The following is a 26,220-nucleotide window of genomic DNA, read 5'->3' as shown; positions in this document are numbered from 1 at the left end:
CAGTGTGGAGGCCATATACTATAGGAGGCTTATTTAGGTCATAATATGGACAGATATTTTTTATTCAGGAGCATTTTAATAACACTGTTATTCTGAAAGGACTCCGTGTCGGGATGTGCTGCAGGAGGCTGGAGAAGAGGGAAGTCTAAAGAAAGGAGATGTGGATGAGAAAAGTCATCATGGCGTCTGGACAAGATGGAGACTAAGAGAAAGAAAAGACTCAATCAGAGAAGAGGTCACTTATAAGGTACCAGGATGTACATTTTTACTTGTTGATACTGACGGCGTCTCATCAGTACTGTGGTTCCTATATAGTCCGCAGTCTGATAAAGGCTGATAACAACTCCCAGCATCTCCTTACCACTGTTAAGGACATACTGGGAGTTGTAGGTTCATGAGATACAAATGTGCTGTATATGTGCCTGACTTAGCAGGATTCTGCTCGTCAGTTATTAATCACATGATGTCATAGACCTAATGGAAAAGGGAAGAATTAGCCGGGTAGAAAGGCAAAGTGGGCGCCTTCGGCTTCATCTGCCAAGGGCACCAAAATACTTTACTCTGGCCCTGGTAACGAATAAAGCAAAATCCCACATGACCTATCAGTGTTCTACGATTTTTCGTTGAGGACACTTATTGTGTGTGGGCTGGTGAATTTTGTGTACAAGGGCTGCTTTTTAGTCCCAGTTTGGCTCTGAATCCCCTTGTGTATCTGAATGCAAGGAAGAGTGTGAAGTTGTGCTCATTGTGCAGTAACACTTGGTCATCTCTGCTCCGTCCTGTCTTCCAGCGCAGGGTTAAATTGCTCCGACTCCATATCTGGCTTCACGGCTTGATCATAGATGCTGGGTCCTGATCCCCAACAAAATCCCACCAACCCAAGATTGTGAAAGAAACACACAAAACACTTTTATTGGATGTTAAATGGACCAAATTTTATTCCAAATCTCATAATTATTATTTCATTCAGTGTCTGAAATTTAGAATCCGCCAATTACTATGAAAAAGACACTGAAAATGGCACAACCCCCGACTCACGAAGAATCATCCTTCAGCACTCAGGAGAGGAAAAACCCCCTGTGGTGGAAACCTCTAGGGAACCATGGCTGTAGGACTGCCCTTCCCTTGGGCTTAGAAGGTTAATGCCAACATGTAACAGCAAATTGTACCAGAATTTGTACATTGTATCATATTTGTTATGGAGAAGCCTAATGCGACCTCTCCAGGCTGTACACATAAAGGTGAAGGCGGCGAGTTCTGGACGTGAGGGAGATCTGGCTGCAATATCTGTCACCCCATTGATCTGGCTGGCTAGACGGTATGGCTGATCTGGCTGGCTAGGCGGTATGGCTGATCTGGCTGGCTAGGCGGTATGGCTGATCTGGCTGGCTAGGCGGTATGGCTGATCTGGCTGGCTAGGCGGTGTCCCCTTCCTCCCATTGTGGAGTGATGAAGCTCCAGGTCTCCAGACACATCAAGTACGGCTCCTCCTACGGCGGAATGACTTGTGGTTCTGGAAACTTCTCCTGTATCATAGATGCATGTGTTTATGACATCAGCGCAGTTGCCATAGTTACCACAGGTGTTTTATACTGTTGTTTCATTGGCTGGAAAGTCCCTCTTAGTGTTCCAAATAATTAACCTTTGAATGACTGGCATTATGCCTTTCTCCAGAAGCTTGTAAAATAAACTTGTCACTAGACAGGACCATTATCATTATTATATTTTGCTCCAACCAAAGTCTAATAAATGAGCGCATCTTCACAGTTGATGTGTAACAAGCACAGTAATTCCATTTAGCCCTACGAAATGTATAAATGCACAACATGAGAACAGAGCAGTCTCATAGAAAATGAATGATACTGAAGTGAATGCAGTTAGATATAGGAGGCTATATAGGGTCTCATACTGTATATGACAGGCTATATGGGGACTCACACTGTACAGTGGGGAAAAAAAGTATTTAGTCAGTCAGCAATAGTGCAAGTTCCACCACTTAAAAAGATGAGAGGCGTCTGTAATTTACATCATAGGTAGACCTCAACTATGGGAGACAAACTGAGAAAAAAAAATCCAGAAAATCACATTGTCTGTTTTTTTTCATTTTATTTGCATATTATGGTGGAAAATAAGTATTTGGTCAGAAACAAAATTTCATCTCAATACTTTGTGATATATCCTTTGTTGGCAATGACAGAGGTCAAACGTTTTCTGTAAGTCTTCACAAGGTTGCCACACACTGTTGTTGGTATGTTGGTCCATTCCTCCATGCAGATCTCCTCTAGAGCAGTGATGTTTTTGGCTTTTCGCTTGGCAACACGGACTTTCAACTCCCTCCAAAGGTTTTCTATAGGGTTGAGATCTGGAGACTGGCTAGGCCACTCCAGGACCTTGAAATGCTTCTTACGAAGCCACTCCTTCGTTGCCCTGGCGGTGTGCTTTGGATCATTGTCATGTTGAAAGACCCAGCCACGTTTCGTCTTCAATGCCCTTGCTGATGGAAGGAGGTTTGCACTCAAAATCTCACTATACATGGCCCCATTCATTCTTTCATGTACCCGGATCAGTCGTCCTGGCCCCTATGCAGAGAAACAGCCCCAAAGCATGATGTTTCCACCACCATGCTTTACAGTAGGTATGGTGTTTGATGGATGCAACTCAGTATTCTTTTTCCTCCAAACACGACAAGTTGTGTTTCTACCAAACAGTTCCAGTTTGGTTTCATCAGACCATAGGACATTCTCCCAAAACTCCTCTGGATCATCCAAATGCTCTCTAGCAAACTTCAGACGGGCCCGGACATGTACAGGCTTAAGCAGTGGGACACGTCTGGCACTGCAGGATCTGAGTCCATGGTGGCGTAGTGTGTTACTTATGGTAGGCCTTGTTACATTGGTCCCAGCTCTCTGCAGTTCATTCACTAGGTCCCCCGCGTGGTTCTGGGATTTTTGCTCACCGTTCTTGTGATCATTCTGACCCCACGGGGTGGGATTTTGCGTGGAGCACCAGATCGAGGGAGATTATCAGTGGTCTTGTATGTCTTCCATTTTCTAATTAGTGCTCCCACAGTTGATTTCTTCACTCCAAGCTGGTTGGCTATTGCAGATTCAGTCTTCCCAGCCTGGTGCAGGGCTACAATTTTGTTTCTGGTGTCCTTTGACAGCTCTTTGGTCTTCACCATAGTGGAGTTTGGAGTCAGACTGTTTGAGGGTGTGCACAGGTGTCTTTTTATACTGATAACAAGTTTAAACAGGTGCCATTACTACAGGTAATGAGTGGAGGAAAGAGGAGACTCTTAAAGAAGAAGTTACAGGTCTGTGAGAGCCAGAAATCTTGATTGCTTGTTTCTGACCAAATACTTATTTTCCACCATAATATGCAAATAAAATGAAAAAAAAAACAGACAATGTGATTTTCTGGATTTTTTTTTCTCAGTTTGTCTCCCATAGTTGAGGTCTACCTATGATGTAAATTACAGACGCCTCTCATCTTTTTAAGTGGTGGAACTTGCACTATTGCTGACTGACTAAATACTTTTTTCCCCACTGTATATAGGAGGCAATATAGTGGCAAACAGTATTCAGAAGGCTGTATGTGGCCTCATACTGTATATAGGAGGCTATATGTGGCCTCATACTGTATATAGGAGGCTATATGTGGCCTCATACTGTATATAGGAGGCTATATGGGCCTCATACTGTATATAGGAGGCTATATGCGGCCTACTGTATATAGGAAGCTATGTGCAGGCTCATACTGTATATAGGAGGCTATGTGGGTGCACATACTGTATATAGGAGGCTATATGCAGCATCCTACTGTATATAGGAAGCGATGTGCAGGCTCACTGTATATAGGAGGCTATATGGGTGCACATACTGTATATAGGAGGCTATAGTTGGCCTCCTACTGTATATAGGAAGCGATGTGCAGGCTCATACTGTATATAGGAGGCTATGTGGGTGCTCATACTGTATATAGGAGGCTATATGTGGCCTCATACTGTATATAGGAGGCCATGTGGGTGCTCATACTGTATATACTGTAGGAGGCTATGTGGGTGCTCATACTGTATATAGGAAGCTATGTGCAGGCTCATACTGTATATAGGAGGCTATGTGGGTGCTCATACTGTATATAGGAAGCAATGTGGAAAATCATACTATAGGTAGGAGGGAATTCAAAAGAAGGAAATATCCAGCTACAGGTTCAGGGAAAAATTTTTAAAAACAAAAAAATAAAGGAGAGATATAAAGTGGCGCCTGTGTAAAAGGATTTCTAACTGCTGTGAGTCTAGATACCAACCACAAGAAAATCAAAAGGATTATAAATATTTGTGATAGACTCGCGCTGAATAAAGCTGGGAGAAAAGCTAGTCACTTATTAATTATCTGACCACAGCATTTTATTGGGTCCTGCTGTCTCAATTTAGTTTGATTTATTAGCGAGAAGAGAGAGAGCAAGAAAAAAAAAAAAATCTTAGCCTTAACCTCCTATATATTCAGACATAGCTAGGGGGAGCATTTATGCAGGGGGCATTTATGCACACTTTATCGAAGTACAGTTTATCAAAGTACTGGCAGTTATAACATGGCACTTAGACAGGGCAGGAGACAGGTAAGACATTTATATACATCTACTCCCTATACATTTGGATTACAACAAATGCAGTGGGGAAAAAAAGTATTTAGTCAGTCAGCAATAGTGCAAGTTCCACCACTTAAAAAGATGAGTCGTCTGTAATTTACATCATAGGTAGACCTCAACTATGGGAGACAAACTGAGAAAAAAAAATCCAGAAAATCACATTGTCTGTTTTTTTTTTTCATTTTATTTGCATATTATGGTGGAAAATAAGTATTTGGTCAGAAACAAGCAATCAAGATTTCTGGCTCTCACAGACCTGTAACAACTTCTTTAAGAGTCTCCTCTTTCCTCCACTCATTACCTGTAGTAATGGCACCTGTTTAAACTTGTTATCAGTATAAAAAGACACCTGTGCACACCCTCAAACAGTCTGACTCCAAACTCCACTATGGTGAAGACCAAAGAGCTGTCAAAGGACACCAGAAACAAAATTGTAGCCCTGCACCAGGCTGGGAAGACTGAATCTGCAATAGCCAACCAGCTTGGAGTGAAGAAATCAATTTGTGTAATTTATATCCTGGCCGCTGCATTCACACACATCCACCGCCATGACATTAACTCTGTACACTCTATCCATATTGGCCCCTCACTCCTTTCCTCTCCTATGTATAACACTCACGCTCTTTTCACAGTGTTAAATTGCACAGATCCAGTCAGTCCTACCATTCAACATAAGAGACGCTCTCACAAATCACTTAACCATCTGCTCACTCTTTCTATCCTCCTTCTCCTAGTCGCAGGAGACATTGCTCCCAACCCAGGTCCCCCATGTTATAGAAAGTTAAACCCCCCAACTGCTACACTCAGAAACCCCTCAAATCTTATTAATATTCCCTGCATGCCATCTGTCTCTCTTAATTGTGCACTTTGGAATTCTCGCTCAGTGTGTAACAAACTCTCCTTCATTCATGACTTTTTCCTTTCTAATTCTCTTAACCTCCTGGCTCTTACTGAAACCTGGATCCAGCAGTCAGACACTACCGCTGCTGCTGCTCTTTCATATGGGGGATTACACTTCTCTCCTACCCCAAGATCAGACAATAGAGCAGGTGGAGGCATTGGTCTGCTCCTATCACCAAAATGTACCTTTCAGGTTATCCCTCAACTACCCTCACTAGTCTTCCCTTCTTTTGAGGTCCATGCCGTCAGACTCTACACCCCCTTCTCCATGCGAGTGGCGGTGGTGTATGGTCCTCAAGGCCCCTCCCATCAGTTCCTGGATCATTTTGCCACTTGGCTTCCACATTTTCTCTCCTGTGACATCCCTACCATCATCATGGGAGATTTCAACATCCCCATTGCTCTTCCCCTCTCACCATCTGCTACTCACCTTTTATCTCTAACCTCCTCGTTTGGCCTTTTGCAGCTTACTAATTCTCCAACGCATGAAGACGGAAACTCCCTCGACTTGGTCTTCTCTCGGCTTTGTGCAGTGGATGATTTTGCAAACTCCCCTCTCCCGCTCTCTGACCACAGTCTTCTTTCATTCTCTATCAAGAACTGCAAGGCTGCTCAGGTCACCCCCACTTCCATACTTATAGAAACATACAGGCCATTAACACCCAGAAACTTATGAAGAACTTGCAGTCTTCATTGGCCCCTATCTCCTCCCTCCACTGGCGTAACTACCGGGGTAGCAGCCGAAGCGGTTGCTTTGGGGCCCGGCCTATATAGGGGCCTGGGTCCCCGGCTCCGATCGGCGCTACCCGGGTAGTGCAATTAAGTACATACTCACCTCTGCTGCATATCTCTTGCAGCCTCCCCCCCTGCTTATTCCATCTTCTCAGCACTTAGTCCTGCTTTCAGCGGCCGCTCATTACATATGTGCATATGTAATGAGTGGCTAATTACATATGTGCATATGTTATGAGCGGCACCACGTGGACACTGAAAGCAGGAAGAACAGCGCTGAGATGGAATAATTACGGGGGGGGAGGCTGTAAGAGACATGCAGGAGAGGTGAGTATAACGGAGGGAGCTATATTCACCTGTCCCCCGTTCCACCGCTGCGCAACTCTCTGCTGTCTTGCTTCCTCTGGCAGTGACGCTCAGGTCAGAGGGCGCCATGACGTAGTTAGCAGGCGCCCTCTGCCTGAATAGTCACTGTGCAGGACCGGCAACGCTGAGGAGCAGCAGCTGCAGCAGCAGAGACGAGGCGAGGTGAGTATATAGGTTTTTTTTTCTTTAATTGAGACAGCGGCAACAGCATTGTAAGGGGCCACTAATGACTGTGCAGCATTACAAGGGGTCAGTAATCAATGTGCAGCATTACAAGGGGCCAGTAATCACTGTGCAGCATTACAAGGGGCCACTAATCACTGTGCAGCATTACAAGGGGCCACTAATCACTGTGCAGCATTACAAGGGGCCACTAATCACTGTGCAGCATTACAAGGGGCCACTAATCACTGTGCAGCATTACAAGGGGCCACTAATCACTGTGCAGCATTACAAGGGGCCACTAATCACTTTGCAGCATTACAAGGGGCCCCTAATCACTTTGCAGCATTACAAGGGGCCACTAATCACTGCAGCATTACAAGGGGCCACCAATCACTGTGCAGCATTACAAGGGGCCACTAATCACTGTGCACAATTACAAGGGGCCAATAATCACTGTGCAGCATTACAAGGGGCCAATAATCACTGTGCAGCATTACAAGGGGCCACTAATCACTGCAGCATTACAAGGGGCCAGTAATCACTGCAGCATTACAAGGGGCCACCAATCACTGTGCAGCATTACAAGGGGTCACTAATCACTGCAGCATTACAAGGGGCCAATAATCACTGTGCAGCATTACAAGGGGCCATTAATCACTGCAGCATTACAAGGGGCCACTAATCACTGCAGCATTACAAGGGGCCAGTAATCACTGTGCAGCATTACAAGGGGCCACCAATCACTGTGCACAATTACAAGGGGCCAATAATCACTGTGCAGCATTACAAGGAGCCATTAATCACTGTGCAGCATTACAAGGAGCCATTAATCACTGTGCAGCATTACAAGGGGCCACCAATCACTGCAGCATTACAAGGGGCCACTAATCACTGTGCAGCATTACAAGGGGCCATTAATCACTGTGCAGCATTACAAGGGGCCACCAATCACTGTGCAGCATTATAAGGGGCCACCAATCACTGCAGCATTAAATGGGGCTTATGTTATTATGGAGCATGATATAGGGCCACCATTATTCACTGTGCAGCATTATTAGGCATATTTTTGTATGGAGCATCTTATGAAACCCATCATGAACTTTATGGAGCATCTTATGGGGCCCATTTTATTTTTGAAATTTACCAGTAGCTTCGGCATTTTCCACCCTAGGCTTATACGCGAGTCAGTAAGTTTTCCCAGTTTTTTGTGACAAAATTAGGGGGGTCGGCTTATACACGTGTCGGCTTATACACGAGTGTATACGGTACATTACTGCGGCCCTCCGGCAGGTGCTGTGGCCAACGCTGTCTTGGGGGCCCGCCGGCCCGGTGTGTGTAGTGTAGGGGATCCGGGGCCCCGGTGGAAAAAAAATGTACACTATGATTTCGCAGCCTACGCTGCATTTCTGTGCCTGCTGTGCGGAGCGAAGCACATATTGGGCCCGCCTCCCTGCCTGCAGCCAGTGTATTGCTTCAGACTAGTTCAGTCCCGCCCCTTACCTGAGCCCTCGCTGTCTATTAGCTCTTTGCAGAGCTGCCTGCCGCACGGACCTCTGGGAAATGTAGTTCCTGGAGGTTGATTTGCGCGGAGGAAGGCAGGCAGCCCTCACTGTCTCAGCTTAATTAATGCCAGGCCAGCCACTCAGCCAACTCTAGTAAGCATTATCGGTAAGGGGGTGCGTCTTGAAGGGGGTGCGTCTTGAAGGGGGTGCGTCTTGAAGGGGGTGCATCTTGAAGGGGGTGCGTCTTGAGGGGGGTGTCTTTGAGGGGGCCCCGTTTAAAAGTTTGCTATGGGGCCCAATCAGTTCTAGTTACGCCCCTGCCTCCCTCTCATGTCCTGATTCTGCATTGAAGCATTATAATGAAACACTTCAAAGTGCCCTGGATGAATTTGCACCCCCTATAAATAGAACACCACAACACAGACGGCGACAACCCTGGCACACCCTCCAAACACGTTTCCTGCAGCGGTGCTCCAGGTGCGCCGAATGTCTGTGGAGAAAATCCAATCTACACGAAGATTTCATCCATTTTAAGCTTATGCTTAGAACATACAACACTGCCCTTCACCTCTCCAATCAAGCCTATTTCAACACCCTCATCACCTCATTGTCCAATAACCCGAAATGTCTCTTTGTCACTTTTCATTCTCTACTTAACCCAATAGTACAGGCCCCAACCACGGAGCTCCGAGCTGATGATCTGGCCAATTACTTCAAAGAAAAAATTGACCAGATTCGACAGGAAATTATCTCCCAAGCACCTCATACCATGCACTGTCCTCCCTCCCTCACTGCATCTAGCTCACTCTCTGATTTTGAACCAGTCACAGAAGAAGAAGTAAGCAGGCTCCTTGCATCTTCTCACCCAACCACTTGCACCAGTGACCCATTTCCGTCACATCTCCTCCAGTCCCTTTCCCCTGCTGTCACCCCTCACCTAACTAAAATATTTAACCTCTCCCTCTCTTCTGGTATCTTTCCCTCCTCCTTTAAGCATGCCATCATACATCCACTACTTAAAAACCATCCCTCGACCAAAACAGTGCCACTAACTATAGACCTGTCTCTTTTTTTTTTTTTTGATCAAATAGATTTTTATTAATCAGAATTCAAAATACAGAATATACAGTAAATCTTCCACAAACAGTAGATTTACAAATTGAACAACCCTATCCCCCCCCTCTCATCCTCCCCATGTAGATAGCATATATAACTCTTTTCTCCATAAGATTCCTCTTACACCGTAATTTACCATTAGTCATCCTCTTTACCCATATTGTCAATCAAACCATACAAAACAGAAATGTTCCTATGTTCGGGTATTAATGGTTTATCTACAACACCAGCATTGTAAAATATAGCACATTCCCATCAGTTAACTGTACCGTATTGTAACCAGGGATTCCACAACCTCTCATAGGTTTTAGAATTGCCTCTTTTAGCATATATCCTTTCCTCCAGCTGGATGATACAAGACACCTGTTTCACAAAATCTCTCCCAGAAGGTGGTTCTTTCCTGATCCAGTTCCTCGCAATCAGCTTCCTTGCTACATATAGTAGTCTGCCTATAACAAGCTTTGCACTATTAACTATTTCAATTTCCTCCACATATCCCAGTATGCAGACCAGTGGGTTTTTGGGTATAACACTTCCGTAAGCCCCTTCTATTCTGTTAGGGACATTAAATCAGAACACAGCCTGGGACAAGTCCACATCATATGAAGGATTCCGGCATCAGACCCCCCACATCTTGGACAGCCAGAGTTGTCCCTCAGCCCCATTTTAAACATCAGAAGGGGGGTACGGTACACACGATGGATCACATAAAGATGGGACAACCTAGCTGGTTCACTCATAGTGAGTTTGGGGACATATTCTAGGACGCTGTCCCATACCTCGTCAGTCATCACCCCAATCTCTCCCTCCCATTTGGATCTTGCTTTAAGTGGGAACCCCATTAAATGTGTATGCAATATATCTTTGTAGGTGTTAGAAATTACCCCTTTCGTAAGTCCAGCACCACCACATGTATAGTCCAACACTATGTCAGATTGTATCTGCAGGTTTCTGGAAAGTTTTTGAGCCGTAATGGCATGCCGTACCTGACAGTAGTGGTACCATTCAGAATCCGGCAACTGAAACTCACTCTGTAATTGCACAAACGGTCTCAGCTCCCCGTTATCCATAATTTGAGACATTAATGTCAGCCCCCTACGTTTCCAGCATTCCAGTCTCCCAAGTTTCCGAATCTCTGGGAGGTTATTATCCCATATAACTGTGAATCTAGTCAACCCAGTCACCCCTCTCACCCTCTTTAGTCTGTTCCACAGACTTGCAAGAGTCGCAGAGTGGGACACCCGTCTCCCATTACACCCATCTTCCCATCCTCTAGGCCAAGGATCAACGGGCTTCTATTTAGTATGTAATCCAGCACTCCTCTGATGACGCCTGCCTTCTCTTGATTAGACCACCCTCTGAGATGTTGACTTTGGGCAGCTAAAAAATACAGTTCTGGATTTGGTAGTGTCAGTCCCCCCTCATCCTTTGGTCTTTGCAAGGTTTCAAGCCTTATTCTAGGTTATTTCTTACCCCATACCAAGGCCCTAAACAGTGAATTCACCACTCTGAACCTTTTCTGCGGTATCCAGATTGGGGAGTTGTGTAATATATATAAAAGCTTGGGCATTAAAACCATTTTAAGTAGATTAATCCATCCCACCACCGACAAGTGTAATTTGTTCCAAGTATCCACCTTAGTTCTTAGAATTGCCAGTAGGGGTACTAGATTAGTATTAAGGTACTCAGTCACCGGTAGGGAAACCTGTATCCCCAAATATTTAAACATTTCCACACATTGTAGTTTATTGGCCCCTATGTCTTCCTGAGTCCTTACCACCTCCTTGTCCACTTTAAATAGGCTTGATTTAGACCAATTTATGGTCAGTCCTGAGATCTCACCGAACCCCTCAATGGTCTGCACAGCATGATTCAATGAAGCCGAGGGGTCCCCTAGGAATAACAAAAGGTCATCCGCATACAGAGCCACCTTTTCCTCCAAATCGCCATATTGAAACCCCTTTATTGCCTTGTTGCGTCTAATAGCAGCCGTCAATGGCTCTATCGCAATAGCGAACAGGAGCGGTGACAGTGGACAGCCTTGCCTCGTTCTTCTATGCAGCTGTATTCCCGCGGACATTACTCCATTAATCTTAACTCTAGCTGTGGGTTGAGTATACAATAGCTGAATCCACGCTGTAAATTGAGGACCAAAGCCCATACTATGCAGCACTCTCCACAGGTATGACCATTCTACAGAGTCAAAGGCTTTATGGGCATCAAGTGAGGTTATCACCCTCCCACCTGGGTTATCGACTGGCAACTGCAGATTGAGATATAGTCTCCGTACATTGGCTGCTGTTGATCTGTTGGGCATAAACCCCGACTGATCCATATGGATCAATGTATCAGCAACACCAGTTAGTCGGTTCGCCAGCACTTTAGCCAGTATTTTCACATCAGCTGTCAGCAAGGATATTGGCCTGTATGAATCTGGAATTCCTGGATTCTTACCGTCCTTAGGAATCACCACTATCACCGCCTCCCGCATAGACGCAGGCAAAATCCCTTCTTTCATAGCCTCCTCAAACACTATTAATAGCTTGGGTAGCAGAATTTCTTCTAGGTGTTTGTATATTTCCGCAGGAAGACCGTCTGCTCCCGGGGCCCTCTCATTAGTCATGCCATGCAGAGCCATCTCCAACTCCTCTACTGTGATAGGAGACTCCAACTTATCCCTATCTTCCATAGATAGTGTCGGAAGCAGTCCCGCTCTTAGAAATGCCTCCGCCCCCCCTTCCCCTCCCATTCTACTCGATGAATAGAGGTTCTGGTAAAAACCTGCGAAGACCTCCAGAATGTCGGGCGTCTCAGTAACTCTTGCCCCCTTTGCAGTATCCATACTATGTATAAATGAGCTGCCTCTCTGGGCTGCAGCTATAATCGACAATAGATGACCAACTTTTTCCCTTCTTCGTAGAATCTAATCTTCTGAAAAGCCTGCTTCTTAGTTGCTTTATCCAGTAGTAACCTATTGACCCTTTCATGTGCCTGCCTAAGTGTCAGTTGAGTGTCGGGTGTTATTTCCGCCCTAGTTAGGGCTTCCAGACTATCCACCTCATCTCGCTTAGTTTGTGTCTTTCTCCTACATATATCCCTGTATAGAATTCCCCGGAGATATGCCTTCAAGGCGTCCCATACCACCAGAGGGTGAGCACTATCATCATTATGGACAAAGAATTCCCCAATCTCCCGCATGATGCCCTGCATATTTATATATTGTATCCAGGCCGGATGTAACTTCCACTCTCCCCTTATCCCCCCTCTCAAACGCTCCCGTTTAATGGACACAAGGATGGGACTGTGGTTCGAGATCACTCTCGGTAAGTATTGCACATCCCCCACCACTGCATTCATCAACTCATTAGCTAATGCCATGTCGCTGCGATATAGGGTATTATAAGAAGCTGAATAGCAGGAGAATCACTGTTTCCCGTCATTTCTTACCCTCCAAATGTCCATCAAACCCATTTCCCAAACTAAATTGCCAAATGGGGTTATAGTGTCACTCAATACTCCCAACGGCCTCCTATTCCTGTCCCAATAAGAGTCTATTACATTATTATAGTCACCCACTATCAAAAGAGGCAATACTCCCCCTCTTCCTGAGAATTCCTAAGTCTCCCTCAGCTTAGTACTCGAGTAGGGGGGTGGAATATAAATAGCGGCAATGCACATAAGGTGGCCAAATAATTTACATTTGATGACTACACACTGCCCATTCGGGTCAATATGCACCTCTATTTCCTCATATTGTATTGAAGTATGAATTAGCACAGATACCCCCCCTTGCGTAGCTAGAAAAAGTAGAGTGATATGCCCTCTGTATCCATCACCTATTCAAGAGTCTCGTTGTGTCCGGTAAAAGATGAGTCTCCAGGAGGCATATCACCGATGGGCCCTGGTCTTGTATATGGGTCGCCCTCGCACACGCAGGGCAGCGGGGTACTCGGTACCGACCGGTGTCAAGGCGGGAATGTGTCACAGCAGCGGTGACCTGGTCCGTGGCCCTGGGCGCCCAATATCAATGGCGGTGATGTTAATGGTGTTCAAGTTTATATGAATAGTTTGTGACGCCACCCGTGGTGTTTGGCAAGTAAGATGGTAAGCCAACGATGCATACAGATCCGCTGGGACTGATGGTGTGGTGCAGCAGAGATGGTATAGCTCCCCACAGGTGGAGCTGTAGTCCCAGGGCAGTGTAGGTGCAATGGATGAGGAGAGGCGCAGAATGGTATGGAGGCTGGTACCCAGGTGTAGTGGTGCTGGAATAACTGGAGGACACCAGAGTATGCGGTTCCAAAGCTTTACTCACTGTTTGCAGTTCACACAACTGCCTGCCTCCGTACTGTGTTCTCCAGGTCAGGGCTCCAGCCAACCTCCAGGCAGGATAGGATTCTCCCTTCCACACTCCGCCAACATGTACCTTACTGAACGACTCCTCCAATGCGCCTTTAGGTGCGACGCATTCCAGTACTTAGTTACCCTGGAATGCCTCTCTCTAGGTGTTCCTAGTCTTTACTTGTATGACAGACAGCTGTAGCCAGCTTCGGGGACTCCTCACTGCGTCCTGGCTCTCTATTCAGTTGCTGTTGTGTCCCAAGTCTATGATGGGAGCAAGGCGTTAGCGGCTCACTACTCCTCCGGTGTCTGTTGCCGGACATAAAGATCCAATCAACCTCGGGGACCGGGCCCCGGCCTTTGCGCTCTCTGGACTGGAAGGGTTCTCTCTTTCTCAACCTGCTTCCCACCGTCCTTCTGTTCTCCTTCGGTCCGATCTGTTCTATCTCTCTTATGGAAGGTTAGGTTATTAATCTTATCAGTCTCTTTCTCTGGTCTTTCTCGTGCCAGCAGCCCAGATCACTGGGACCTGCTGCAGCACGTCCCTCAGACACCCATCTTCTCTCTTGTCTCTCCTCCAACCAACTAACCACTAACTTTCACTCTTCCCACTCTTTTGTATCATCTCTCTCCACCCACCTCCCAGCACATCTCGTGTTACCAAGCAGGGTTCCACGAGGGGTGCTCTGCTAACCCTCAGCATGAAGCTGTTAGGTGGCCCCACTGAACTATCCTGTGTGTGGAATACAGGTGTGGAGCGTGGTCAGGAGTTCCCATCTTACCTGGATGGTGGGGCACTACACCTTAGGAGAAGGTGCAGTACCTCTGTGGCGACTGAAGCCTCAGGGGCGCCACATATATATTTGAATATAGCTGACCTCTTTGTTTTGTCAGATAAACCCCTAACATTCCAACTTAGTACCTTAATTTCCCCCCCCTCCATAGTGTTGATAACTGGAATTATTAATCAGTGTAGTTTTCCCCCTTGCTGTCTGAACCTATCCTTCCTCCCTCACCCTCCCCTTCACCCATCCCCCCCTCCTGTCCCCTCCTCTTCTCCCCCTTCCTAGTGCATATACTCTCAAAGAGAGCTGGGTAATCTGGTCCCTGGCCCCCCTCCCCTCCCGCCTCCCCCACCACTATGCTTCTACATTCATCTAATTGCATACGTAGAGCAACTATCTTCCCAGCCCCCCCCCCCCAGTCCTGTTGTGCAGGATAGAAGATCCCATTGTATAACATCATCAATAATATAATAACACATATAAACAATTCAAGTTCTTCGACAGGAAAAAAATCGGTTAAGAATTCCTTGCAAGACACTGAAAGATGTAATATGTCCTCAGCCGACAATCTCAGGCATAGTCCTCTTGACTAATCAATTCCAGCTCATGTCTTCCCCCGGAATTTATGTGCATTAATGTCAATCCATTGGTTAGCTTCTATTGGATCGATGAAAAATTGCACTTTATCAAGCGCCACCACCCTTAGTTTAGTCAGGAAAATCATGGAGTACTGCACTCCCAGTTCTCTAAGATGCTTCTTCACTCCTCCAAATTGCATACGCTGTTTTTGGACTGCAATAGAAAAGTCTGGGTAGATAGCTAGTTTTTCATCATTCATGGCAAGATCCCCCATCTCTCTCGCCCTCCTTAGAATTGTCACGATCACGTGTGTCTGGACGCAGCGAGAACCGCAAGGCGAACCCATGTGACGCACGTGACCCTGGATACACCGCCTCCAGTGGGGCGAATTTAAGTAATAAACACGTGCAGCTGGATGCACCGCCTCTAACTGATGAATTTAGACATTACACGTATATACAAGTCTGGAAACCCCGCCTCCAGTAAGGCGAATTTAAATAATAAAGGGGGAACCTGGGTAACATTAACAATGGTGGGCCCTGCAATAGGGAATAGGGAAGTGGAGACCTCCTGAACTCCCCTGAGCCAGTGTCCCTGCACTCCTAACGTTCCCTATGCCGGTTCCGCACCGGGCGACGCACAGGAACCTAAAAACCCTAGCTCGCCCTGAACCTAAACCCTCACTAGGGAATTGGTCGGTGCGGAAACTAATCCCACCACTGCACTAAAACACACATGAGGAAAGATGACAAAACAGGGGAAACACCACTTAGCTTTGCTCTGTCGCGTACGCTCCTAGCAACAGAGCCCACCATCTGTGTGCATCTTCTCCTCCACCCGGATCCATCACCATATCTGGATCCTTCACCATAGTGCAGCCTTGGAGCAGAGTCCACCACCAATTGCAGAAGTTCAGTAACAGAGTCCCAAAGATGAGTTTAGCTCTTGCCCAAAAAGTCAAGCATGCTTGAGTCCAGCTCTCAGCAACCAAGTCCCGCATGCCGAGTGCAACTCTCTCCATAGTCGTCACTCCACCAAGCCATGCAAGCACTTGCTGCCACACCATAAACTGTGACTCCACCACGCCATGCCAGCCCTTCTTGCAGACCACCTAGCTTCCACTCGTCCCCTCTGGCTGGGCTGCGCAGGACTCAGGTTCAGCTCCTTCATTCACACAGGCTTCCTTGTGAATGACTAACACACAATCAATATCACCAACAGTGATTGAACCCACCTGGTTCCCTTTTATAGAGCCTAACACCTGATTTGTAATTGCGTGCACATTAACCCTAAAACTAAGGTGCGATACCACTCACCACCACCGGGCAACTTAGAATGAAACACCACGTGTAATAATTCTAATGGCCACCGGGGGCAATCAACCCACCTTAGCACCTAGCCAAAAGAAAAAAAGTTCACTTATCCATGTAAACTGTCAGATCCACGCTGGATCATGACAAGAATTATGTCTCTATCCCTATAATGGAGAAGCTTAGCAAGCATAGTGCGTGGTCCCCTACCCGGTGGTTGTGGCTGCATGGGAACTCTGTGTGCACGCTCCACAGCAAAAAAACTTGGTCAGAGTATCTGTGCCAAATTTCTCCCTGAGCCACTCTTCCATAAATTCTGTGGAGTTTCTCCCTTCGGATTTTTCCAGGAGGCCAATGGGTCCCAAGGCTGTGGGGTACTCGGTAGGGGGCCGGTGTCAGGGGGATGTGTCACAGCAGCAGTGACCCGGTCCATGGCCCTGGGCGCCCAAGCAATGGGGAGATGTAGTTAATGGTAGGATAGTTCGTGACGCCACCCGTGGTGTTTGGCAAATATGGTGTTAGGCCAAACGCTGCACACAGATCCGCTGGGACTGATGGTATGTGCAGCTTAGATGGTAAAGCTCCCCACAGGTGGAGCTGTAGTCCCAGGGCAGTGTAGATGTAGCTGGCATGGGGATGTAGCAGTGCTGAAAGCGTAGGGAACAGACAAGACACAGCGGTTGTAGTTTCTGTACCTTTACTGAGTATATGCAGTCCAGAGACCTGATTACAGATGGTATTGGAGCAGGTTAGCCTGGAAGCAGATCAGGATTCTCTCTCAGCAGAAGGGCTGTGCAGTCTCCTTCCTAGCGCTTTGTAGTGTGAAGCACTCCAGTACTTAGTTACTCTGAAATGCTTCTCTTCAGATGTTCCTAGAACTTTACTTGTATGACAGACAGCTGTAGCCTCTCTTGGGGACTCCTCTCCTGAGTCCTGGCTCACTAGTCAATTGCTGTTGTGTCCCAAGTCTTTGCTGGGAGCAGGGCATTTACAGCCTCCTATTCCTCTGGTATCTGTGGTAGGACCGTCAGTATCCGTACCACCGTGGAGACCAGGCTCCAGTTCTGTGCGCTCTCAAGCTGAAGGAGCTTGCCTTCTGCAGCTCAACCTCTCAGCTTCGCACCTCCCGTCTGCACACTTCACCCTCCGCAGACTATCTGATCCTTCTTCTTCCTGGCCCTCAGAGAACACTCCTCTCCATAATCCTGGTTCAGAGTTCCCCCTGCTGGCCCGGAGTGGAACTGTGTTGCACGCATTAGGTTAACTGCTGGAGAGACCCATCACTGCTTCCAAGCCTGGCATTACCCTCCCCTGGAGGAAGGCAAAGCCAGTGTGGCGACCATACTCCTGGGGGCACCACATTCCCCTTTAGTGCAAGTCAGCACTCCTGGGCTGAATAAAAGAAAACATGAATAACATATAAACAATTGAACAACAATAATTGTACAAGATTTGAAAAAGGGAAAAATGTACAAAAACCAAGAGCTCAAAAATGGTCCTATGATAAGTCCAGCATCAATGTCCATGGTCCATTCCTGGGAAAATAGTAAAAGTTTTTGACCACACACAAGTCCTGTGGTTCAGTGTCCATAAAACAAACTCCAAAGGAAACTCTTACAGGTTACCTGTAGGCACAAAAGCTTGAAAAACAGTTACATATTTACACAATTTCAACAATTACATTATTTCATATACGATATCTAACTGACAAATCCATGGATGTTATGGTGAAGAAAATCCAGGATGCCCAAATCCTGAAATTTAATCGAGACTCCAAAGATTATCAATCAAAGAAAGTATACATGTGGAAACATAATTTCAACAACCATTCCTCCATACGTAAGGCTTCATCTGCCTTATCCATCTCCTCCTTGAGTGGACGTTCTGATCTGTCCTCTGCTTCCACTGCATCCACCACAAATAATGAGGTGGCAAGACTCCGAGACCATACATTTCATCCCTACAAAAGGAAGTTGGGGCCTTCTACATCTAAATATGATAATAAGGTGATTAACCTTAGTGATTTTTGCCTTTCTGATGTTGATCTGCGACTCCTCAGCAGAGGTCTCTCCTTTTCTCCTACTTCTAGATTTGACTTATTTGATACCGTTAAGGATCTCCACCTTTTCGCGCAGTCATTGTTGTTCAGGCGTTATTTTCACTCTAATGACACTCGATCCTTATTTCCCACAGAAGAGGAGCAAGCGGCATTAGACATACTGGAGGAATTGGCGTCTGGAAACGAGAATGATGGAGGTAAGATTCCTCCCTCTATCCGTCCGAGATCCAAGAAATTTCCCCCGTTGACTTCTTGTGCAAACATTGACATGTTTGTACGACTAGTTACGGATGAATTACACTGGTCAACAGCATTTTTGGTGCCAAAGATATTTCATCGAATTTAGGGTATTTTTGGGGTGCTGATTCTGAATATGTCATCAGTTTTGCCAGATTGGCTCAAGTTTTTGAGATTTTTGGTATCTTATTTATAGCACTTGTTGGTAAATGCGACGCATCATCTCATTAATTTCTTTGGATTAGTACTTGAACTGAGCAGTTCTCAATATAGTTTTGTGTTAATTAGTGTTCTAAAAGTTTGTTCATAGCTTGATTTTTGCACTAACTTTATGTTGTTGTCTGTTTTCCAGTGAAAAGCATGAACTCATCAAGAAGAAGTTGTCTTAACGATCCAGACTCATTCTGTTACATTTGTGGTGAATACACACTGCCAAAACATAGAAGAAACATAACAGACTTCGTAAAAAAAGTGTATTTTGCCTATTTTGGGGTTATGCTTGGGGACCAAGACAAGTTTTGGGCACCACACATAGTGTGCAAAGCATGTATCGAATTATTACGAAAATGGAGCAAAGGACAAAGAAAAAGCTTCAAATTTGGTGTTCCAATGGTGTGGAGAGAGCCAAAAAATCATCATGATGACTGTTATTTATGGTAAACACAGGTACAGGCACATCTTCACAATGAGGGACAGGCCTTCTTGCAGATTCCATGTTACTCCCATTTTCGTTTCTTATGCTTATTGAATCCTTGCACTTGCACTGCACAGAAATAACAGTCATCATGATGATTTTTTGGCTCTCTCCACACCATTGGAACACCAAATTTGAAGCTTTTTCTTTGTCCTTTGCTCCATTTTCGTAATAATTCGATACATGCTTTGCACACTATGTGTGGTGCCCAAAACTTGTCTTGGTCCCCAAGCATAACCCCAAAATAGGCAAAATACACTTTTTTTACGAAGTGTGTTATGTTTCTTCTATGTTTTGGCAGTGTGTATTCACCACAAATGTAACAGAATGAGTCTGGATCGTTAAGACAACTTCTTCATGATGAGTTCATGCTTTTCACTGGAAAACAGACAACAACATAAAGTTAGTGCAAAAATCAAGCTATGAACAAACTTTTAGAACACTAATTAACACAAAACTATATTGAGAACTGCTCAGTTCAAGTACTAATCCAAAGAAATTAATGAGATGATGCGTCGCATTTACCAACAAGTGCTATAAATAAGATACCAAAAATCTCAAAAACTTGAGCCAATCTGGCAAAACTGATGACATATTCAGAATCAGCACCCCAAAAATACCCCAAATTCATTAAAATATTTTGGACACCAGAAAAAAAAATTTTTTTCGTTGACCTGTGTTATATAAGATTCCTAGATTTATAGTGAATGACAATTTGACCAATGAAGAGAGGTGCAGGCTGAGATCACTCCAGGAATTACCGGGGATCCTCATTAAACCAGCAGATAAAGGTGGTAATGTTGTCCTGTGGCCTGTGGATATGTATGAGAGAGAGGCTTTCCGACAACTCAACAATAATATTTGTTATAAAAAAACTCTCATATAACCCTCTCTCTGCATATTCCACCCATTTGGAAACCATCTTGAAAAGATCGGTACAGGACGGCATTATCACCAAGGATCTTTCTAGTGCATTACTAGTACCCGAGCCTCGGATTTCTACCCTGTACCTCCTTCCAAAAATTCATAAGGATTCCTTTATGCCACCTGGGAGTCCCATTGTCTCAGGACGGGGGAATTTTCTCGAGAATGTAAATAGATGGATTGATTTCCATCTCCAACCTCTAGTAATGAATCTCCCCTCGTTCCTTCGGGACACTGGTGATCTGCTGCGCAGGGTCGATGGGCTTTGCCTTGAGGGTGAATCTCTTTTAGTTTCAGCAGATGTAGAGTCCCTCTACACTAATATCAAACATACAGATGGCCTTAAGGCTGTCAAATTCTTTCTTGGTACATCTAACCTCACATTGGGGTTGAGGGACCTCCTGCTGGAACTACTTGAATTCACCCTCACACACAATTTCTTTGTGTTCAAGGGGTCCTTCTACCTGCAGCTCCAGGGGACCGCGATGGGAGCGGCCTATGCGCCCTCCTATGCTGGTCTTTTCCTGGGGCTGTGGGAGAGGGATCTCTTTATGTCAGACGAGGGTAGCTCAATGTGCCGTGTCCCCTTTTGGACGCGGTACATTGATGATATATTCTTCGTCTGGCAGGGCACGCCCGTCGACCTTGATCAGCTAATGATCTTCCTGAACACCAATGACCGCAATATTCACCTTACTTTTACACATAACACTAAATCTTTGGATTTCCTTGACGTTACCATTAGGAGGGATCATGCTGGGGTGTTGCAGACCGACATCTATAGGAAGACAACTTCCACCAATTTAGTTCTACATTCATCTTCTAGCCACCCTAAACATATTATTCGAGCTGTCCCAGTGGGTCAATTTTTAAGGCTCCGTAGGATCTGCTCCACAGATATTGATTTTTCTCGGCAAGCAGAAATCCTACGTCAACGCTTTCTAGAACGTGGCTACAGCCGCAGGTCTATCAAGAAGGCCTATAATAGGGCGAAATTTACCTCTCGTCAGGAATTATTATATCGCTCTCACTTAACTAGACCTGTAAATACAAGCCAGACTGTCAGATTTGTGACAACATTCAGTTCCAGATCTGATGCTGTATGTCAGGCACTAAAGAAAGCGTGGCCTATTCTACTGATAGATCCTATTAGGAAGAATTTTTTGACAGACAAACCATCTATGTCGTTTCGACGTGCCAAAAATCTTAGAGATCATCTGGTTAACAGCCACTATTCTGCAGAAAAGCCGACTACATTTTTGAACGCTTTTACCCCTAGAGTTGGTTGTGTCCCATGTGGTGGCTGCGTGGCATGCCCCAACATACTACGTAGCAGTTCTTTTTCTGATTCCAGTGGTTCTAAGACTTATTCCATTCGCCAACGCATTACTTGTACCACAAGGTATGTCATCTATTATTTACTTGCCCCTGTGATTTGATTTACGTCGGTCTTACTACGCGTCAGTTTAAAGTGAGGGTTAGGGAGCATGTGCTGGGGATCCTGGCAGCACGCACACATGAGGACTCCACCACCTTAAAGACCATTCCACGCCACTTCAAGGACCATCACGCCTGTGATGCTACCCAGTTGAAAGTTAGGGGCATTGATGCCCTAAGTATTGATATCAGGGGTGGTAGTTTATCCAAGCGACTTGGTCAGCTTGAATCAAAATGGATATGGCAGCTTAAGACAGTCCATCCACATGGACTTAATGAATGCCTTTCCTTTGCTCCTTTTCTATAATCCTATGTCCGCCTATGTGACACTTTTTAGTGTGTGTTTTAATTATTTTTTGTTTTTAATTTTAGTGACCATTGTTTCCATTCTGGCCGGCGTCTGTTCAATTCTGGGATGGATCTGTTATATACCAGCCCTCGGTTGTTCCCCAAGTCCACTCACCAACCTTTGAAGCCCTGATCCGTGGTTCTTTGTTCTGCAGTGAATTCAAACATGCCTATGGATATAATTCCTAAGATTTTTTCATTATCTTTAACCAATAAACATAATTAGATATTGATGATATGTATATTTTGTTCTCGATATATGCCACACTATACCCTGTTGTCTTTGACAATTCTAGTGGATATAATGTGCTTTTACTGCTATTGCTACTCATATACTCATATAATATCCATTGGTCTTAATGGGTTATCAACTAAATATGCCCTTATTCTTGTTCCACTAATGTGACTCTATATGATATCTGTCATTTTTCACTATCATTTATATATTCTTCAGGGCTTTAATATCTGTTTATGACGTTTTATGGAGTATGGCGATATATGCCTGTTATCTATTATGCTGTCTTGTTTTCCCGGTTTGCCCCTTGTTAAGATGACTGCGGCTGTAATATTGCGGTCTGCGCATGCGCGGTTTGACGTGTAGGATGAGGTCATATTTTCATTACCTTTCTTGTCACCACTATATATGTAATCTCATTTGCTTCCCAGATATCCGCTTTTTGATCACACTACTTTCCACGGCGATATATGGTTTGTATTTATCGTTGGTTTCTGTATTGATATGCCCCTTTCCAAGATGGCCGCGGCTGCATTATTGCAGTCTGCGCATGCGCGGGTTGAAACGCCGGATGTTGTCACCGGTCTCCTCCTCCCTTCCGCCCACTGTCTGGCGTCTGACACCACGGTGCCCCGTTGTGTGTCAGCGTCAGCGGCGGTTGCCATGTTGGGATGGGGGGGATGGTCTTATACACACCGGGCACTATTAATGGTCCCTATGAATACCCTATAAATTGAACTAAAAACGGCCTTTACACACACCCCCTGAGGAAGGAACGTCTCCGAAACGCGCGTTGGGGCACGGCTGTGTATACTGTGCTGCATCCCTCATTAGGTATGTGATTCTACCACTTATGTCTAGGCAGTATTTTCACTTCTGATGGTATAGCCAGGGATTTTTCCCTTCATTCTGATGGCACTTTCATGTATTATCTTTGCCTATGCAACACTGGTGTTCACATTACCAATGTGTTACTTTATCTATATATACATTATTGATATATTTGTGGCTCACTATACATTGCCATTTCTGTAGTGTCACTTTTTAGCTGTATTGTGCCTCATCTGTTTATAATAAAGATTGTGATTTTATTTTTACATTGGACTTGCTACACTGGTTCTCATTGGTGTTGGTATAGATATCTAACTGGTAGTATGCCTTGTGTGGTGCGAGTGGAACTGCGTAACCCTAGTGTAGGCAAGCTAGGTAGCATTCTCCTATGGACTCTTAGACTCACCATGGGCGCAACAGGTTCACCACTGTCAGGGTGATGGTTCTCTGGCTCCACTGCTGGTGTGGCCTGTTGCCTGATTTTCTCGATCTTCAAGGTCTTCTTGAGTCCTATTCTCCTGTGCTTCTACTTGGGGAAATAACACCGGCACCACGATTGCATCATTAACTCTAGTCCAATTCGCAGGGAACTCTCCCAGCACGGTACTGACTGTCTTTTCTTCCTCTGTAGGTGGGATATTATCTGCTCCTCCCGCTTTTTCTTTCAACTGGTCAGGGCATAACTTCAATTGATCCCTGGATACCGCTGCTGAGGTCTCTCCTCCATCTTTGCTAACAAGGCATACTTTGGTATTATCAAAGTTGGAGGGCAGAATGGTGTAAGGTTCCTATTCCCATTGATCATCCAGCTTATGCAGTCTTCTTTTTCTCTTGAGAACTTGTTCTCCCGGCGAAAAAGGAACAGCAGGTGCATTTTGGTTATAAAGTCTCTCCTGCTTCTGCCTTGCCTGAGCCAGACTCTTCTCCACACACTCCTGTACCCTTCTGTACTGCTGCTGCCTCTCCTTGTCCCAGTCAGCATCTGGTGATGTTACTTCAGGCGTCAGGACTCCCATGTCCAAGTCAATAGGCAGCTTACCAGGCCTTGCTCTCATCAGGTACGCTGGAGTACAGTTGGTAGAGTTCACTGGGATATGGTTGTAGAAGTCCACCAGATCGGGCAACTTTTCTGGCCACAGATTTCTCTCCACCAAGGGCAATGTCTTCAGTAAATCAGTTACTACCTGGTTCATCTTCTCGCACATGCTGTTGGTCTGTGGGTGATAAGGTGTTGTCCGGATCTTCTTACAACCATACAAGTTGCAGAACTCATGGAACACTTCTGCCTCGAAAGCTGGACCTTGATCTGTGAGTACTCTTTCAGGATACCCATGTGGCCTACAGAAGTGCTGTTGGAAGGCTCTGGCCGCTGTCCTGGCCATTAGATCTTTGACGGGCACAACCACCAGGAATCTTGAATAGTGGTCCACAATGGTAAGGGCATAGAGGTAGCCTGACCGGCTTGGAACCAGCTTCACATGGTCCAGGGCTACCAACGCCAGGGGCTGTTTGGTGATGATTGGCTGTAAGGGAGCTCTCTGGCTGTCTCGATCCTTTCTGCACAGGTTACACTATCCACACTCCCAGCACCACCTCTCAATGGCCTTCCACATGCCAGTCCAGTAGAACCTCTCTCGGAGCAATGTTTCCAACTTCTTCCAACCAGTGTCCAGCTCCATTGTGGTATGCTCCTAGGACCATTGATGCATCTCTCTTTGGGACCACCACCTGCCAGACCAGCTCATGTGTGCGGGCATTGACACTCCACCGACACAGCTTCCCTTCATAAATGAACAGCCGACCTCTTTCCTTCCACAACTGATGAGTTTCTTCAGGAGCATTCAACTCTGGGCGTGAGTCACCTTGTGTCAGCAGCTCTTTCACCAGGCGGACTGCAGGGTCACTATCTTGCGCTTCTGCCCAATCATGATGGGGCAACGGATTCAGAGTGACTTCCTTCAAGCCAGGCCGCCTGTTTCTCACTCCTTGAGCACGTTGGGCTGCCGGTGGAAGGGAGGCAATTCTACCTCTTCCAGAGCCTCAGGGTCTTCTCCTGCATCTGGCAGATTAGGCATCCTGGATAGCGCATCAGCATTGGCATTCTTGTGCCCTGCCCGGTACTTGATGGTAAACTCATAATTGGATAACCGAGCCATCCATCGCTGCTCCAGTGCTCCTAGCTTGGCAGTGTCCAAGTTGGTCAACGGGTTGTTGTCCGTGAAGATTGTAAATTTGGTCGAAGCTAGGTAATGCCTGAACCTTTCGGTGACAGCCCAGACTATGGCAAGGAACTCCAGCTTAAAAGAACTGTAATAATTATCAGGATTCCTCTCAGTGGGACGAAGCTTCCTGCTGGCATAGGAGATCACTCTCTCTTTTCCATTCTGTACCTGCGACAGTACTGCTCCTAATCCCACGTTGCTGGCATCCGTGTACAGCACAAAGGGTTTGTCATAATCTGGGTAGGCCAGAACTTTGTCACCGGTGAGAGCCATCTTCAATCTGGTGAAAGACCTCTCCAACTCTTCAGTCCATTCAAATGTGGAATTCTTCTGCTTGCCTTTCTTGAACTGCCCCACCAGAAGGTTTTGCATCGGGGTGGCTATTTCAGTAAAGCCTTTGATGAATCTCCGGTAGTAGCCTACCAGTCCAAGGAATTGGCGTACCTCATGGAGGTTGCTGGGCTTCGTCCAGTCCCGGATGACCGTGACCTTGTCAGGATCTGGTGCCACACCTTCTGCACTGACCACATGACCGAGGTACTGTACCTTAGGCTTCAGGAGGTGGCATTTTGAAGGCTTCACTTTCAGGCCAAAATTGGACAACGCTTCAAACACTTCGTCGAGGTGTTCCAAATGCTCTTCATAGGTCTTGGAGAAAACAATGACATCATCCAAGTACCACAGGACTGTTTCAAAGTTCATGTGTCCCAGGCAACACTCCATCAGCCGTTGAAATGTTCCTGGAGCAGTGCAGAGTCCAAATGGCATATAATTGAACTCACAGAGACCC

General features: G+C 45.8%; 1 long non-coding RNA gene across 1 annotated transcript; it reads left to right on the top strand.

The window, feature by feature from the left end:
* Window positions 1-23,290, top strand: LOC141059653 (uncharacterized). Its single transcript, XR_012222576.1, has 3 exons — window positions 1-247; window positions 18,637-18,699; window positions 22,167-23,290. It is a non-coding gene; the product is annotated as an uncharacterized lncRNA (long non-coding RNA).
* Window positions 23,291-26,220: the final 2,930 nt, after the last annotated feature.

Source organism: Dendrobates tinctorius, unplaced genomic scaffold, assembly GCF_039654945.1.
Source record: "Dendrobates tinctorius isolate UK_male_01 unplaced genomic scaffold, ASM3965494v1 ptg000230l, whole genome shotgun sequence".
Lineage (NCBI taxonomy): Eukaryota > Metazoa > Chordata > Amphibia > Anura > Dendrobatidae > Dendrobates > Dendrobates tinctorius.
The sequence above is the reverse complement of the archived record's forward strand: the minus strand, read 5'-3'. Positions and strand labels throughout refer to the sequence as shown.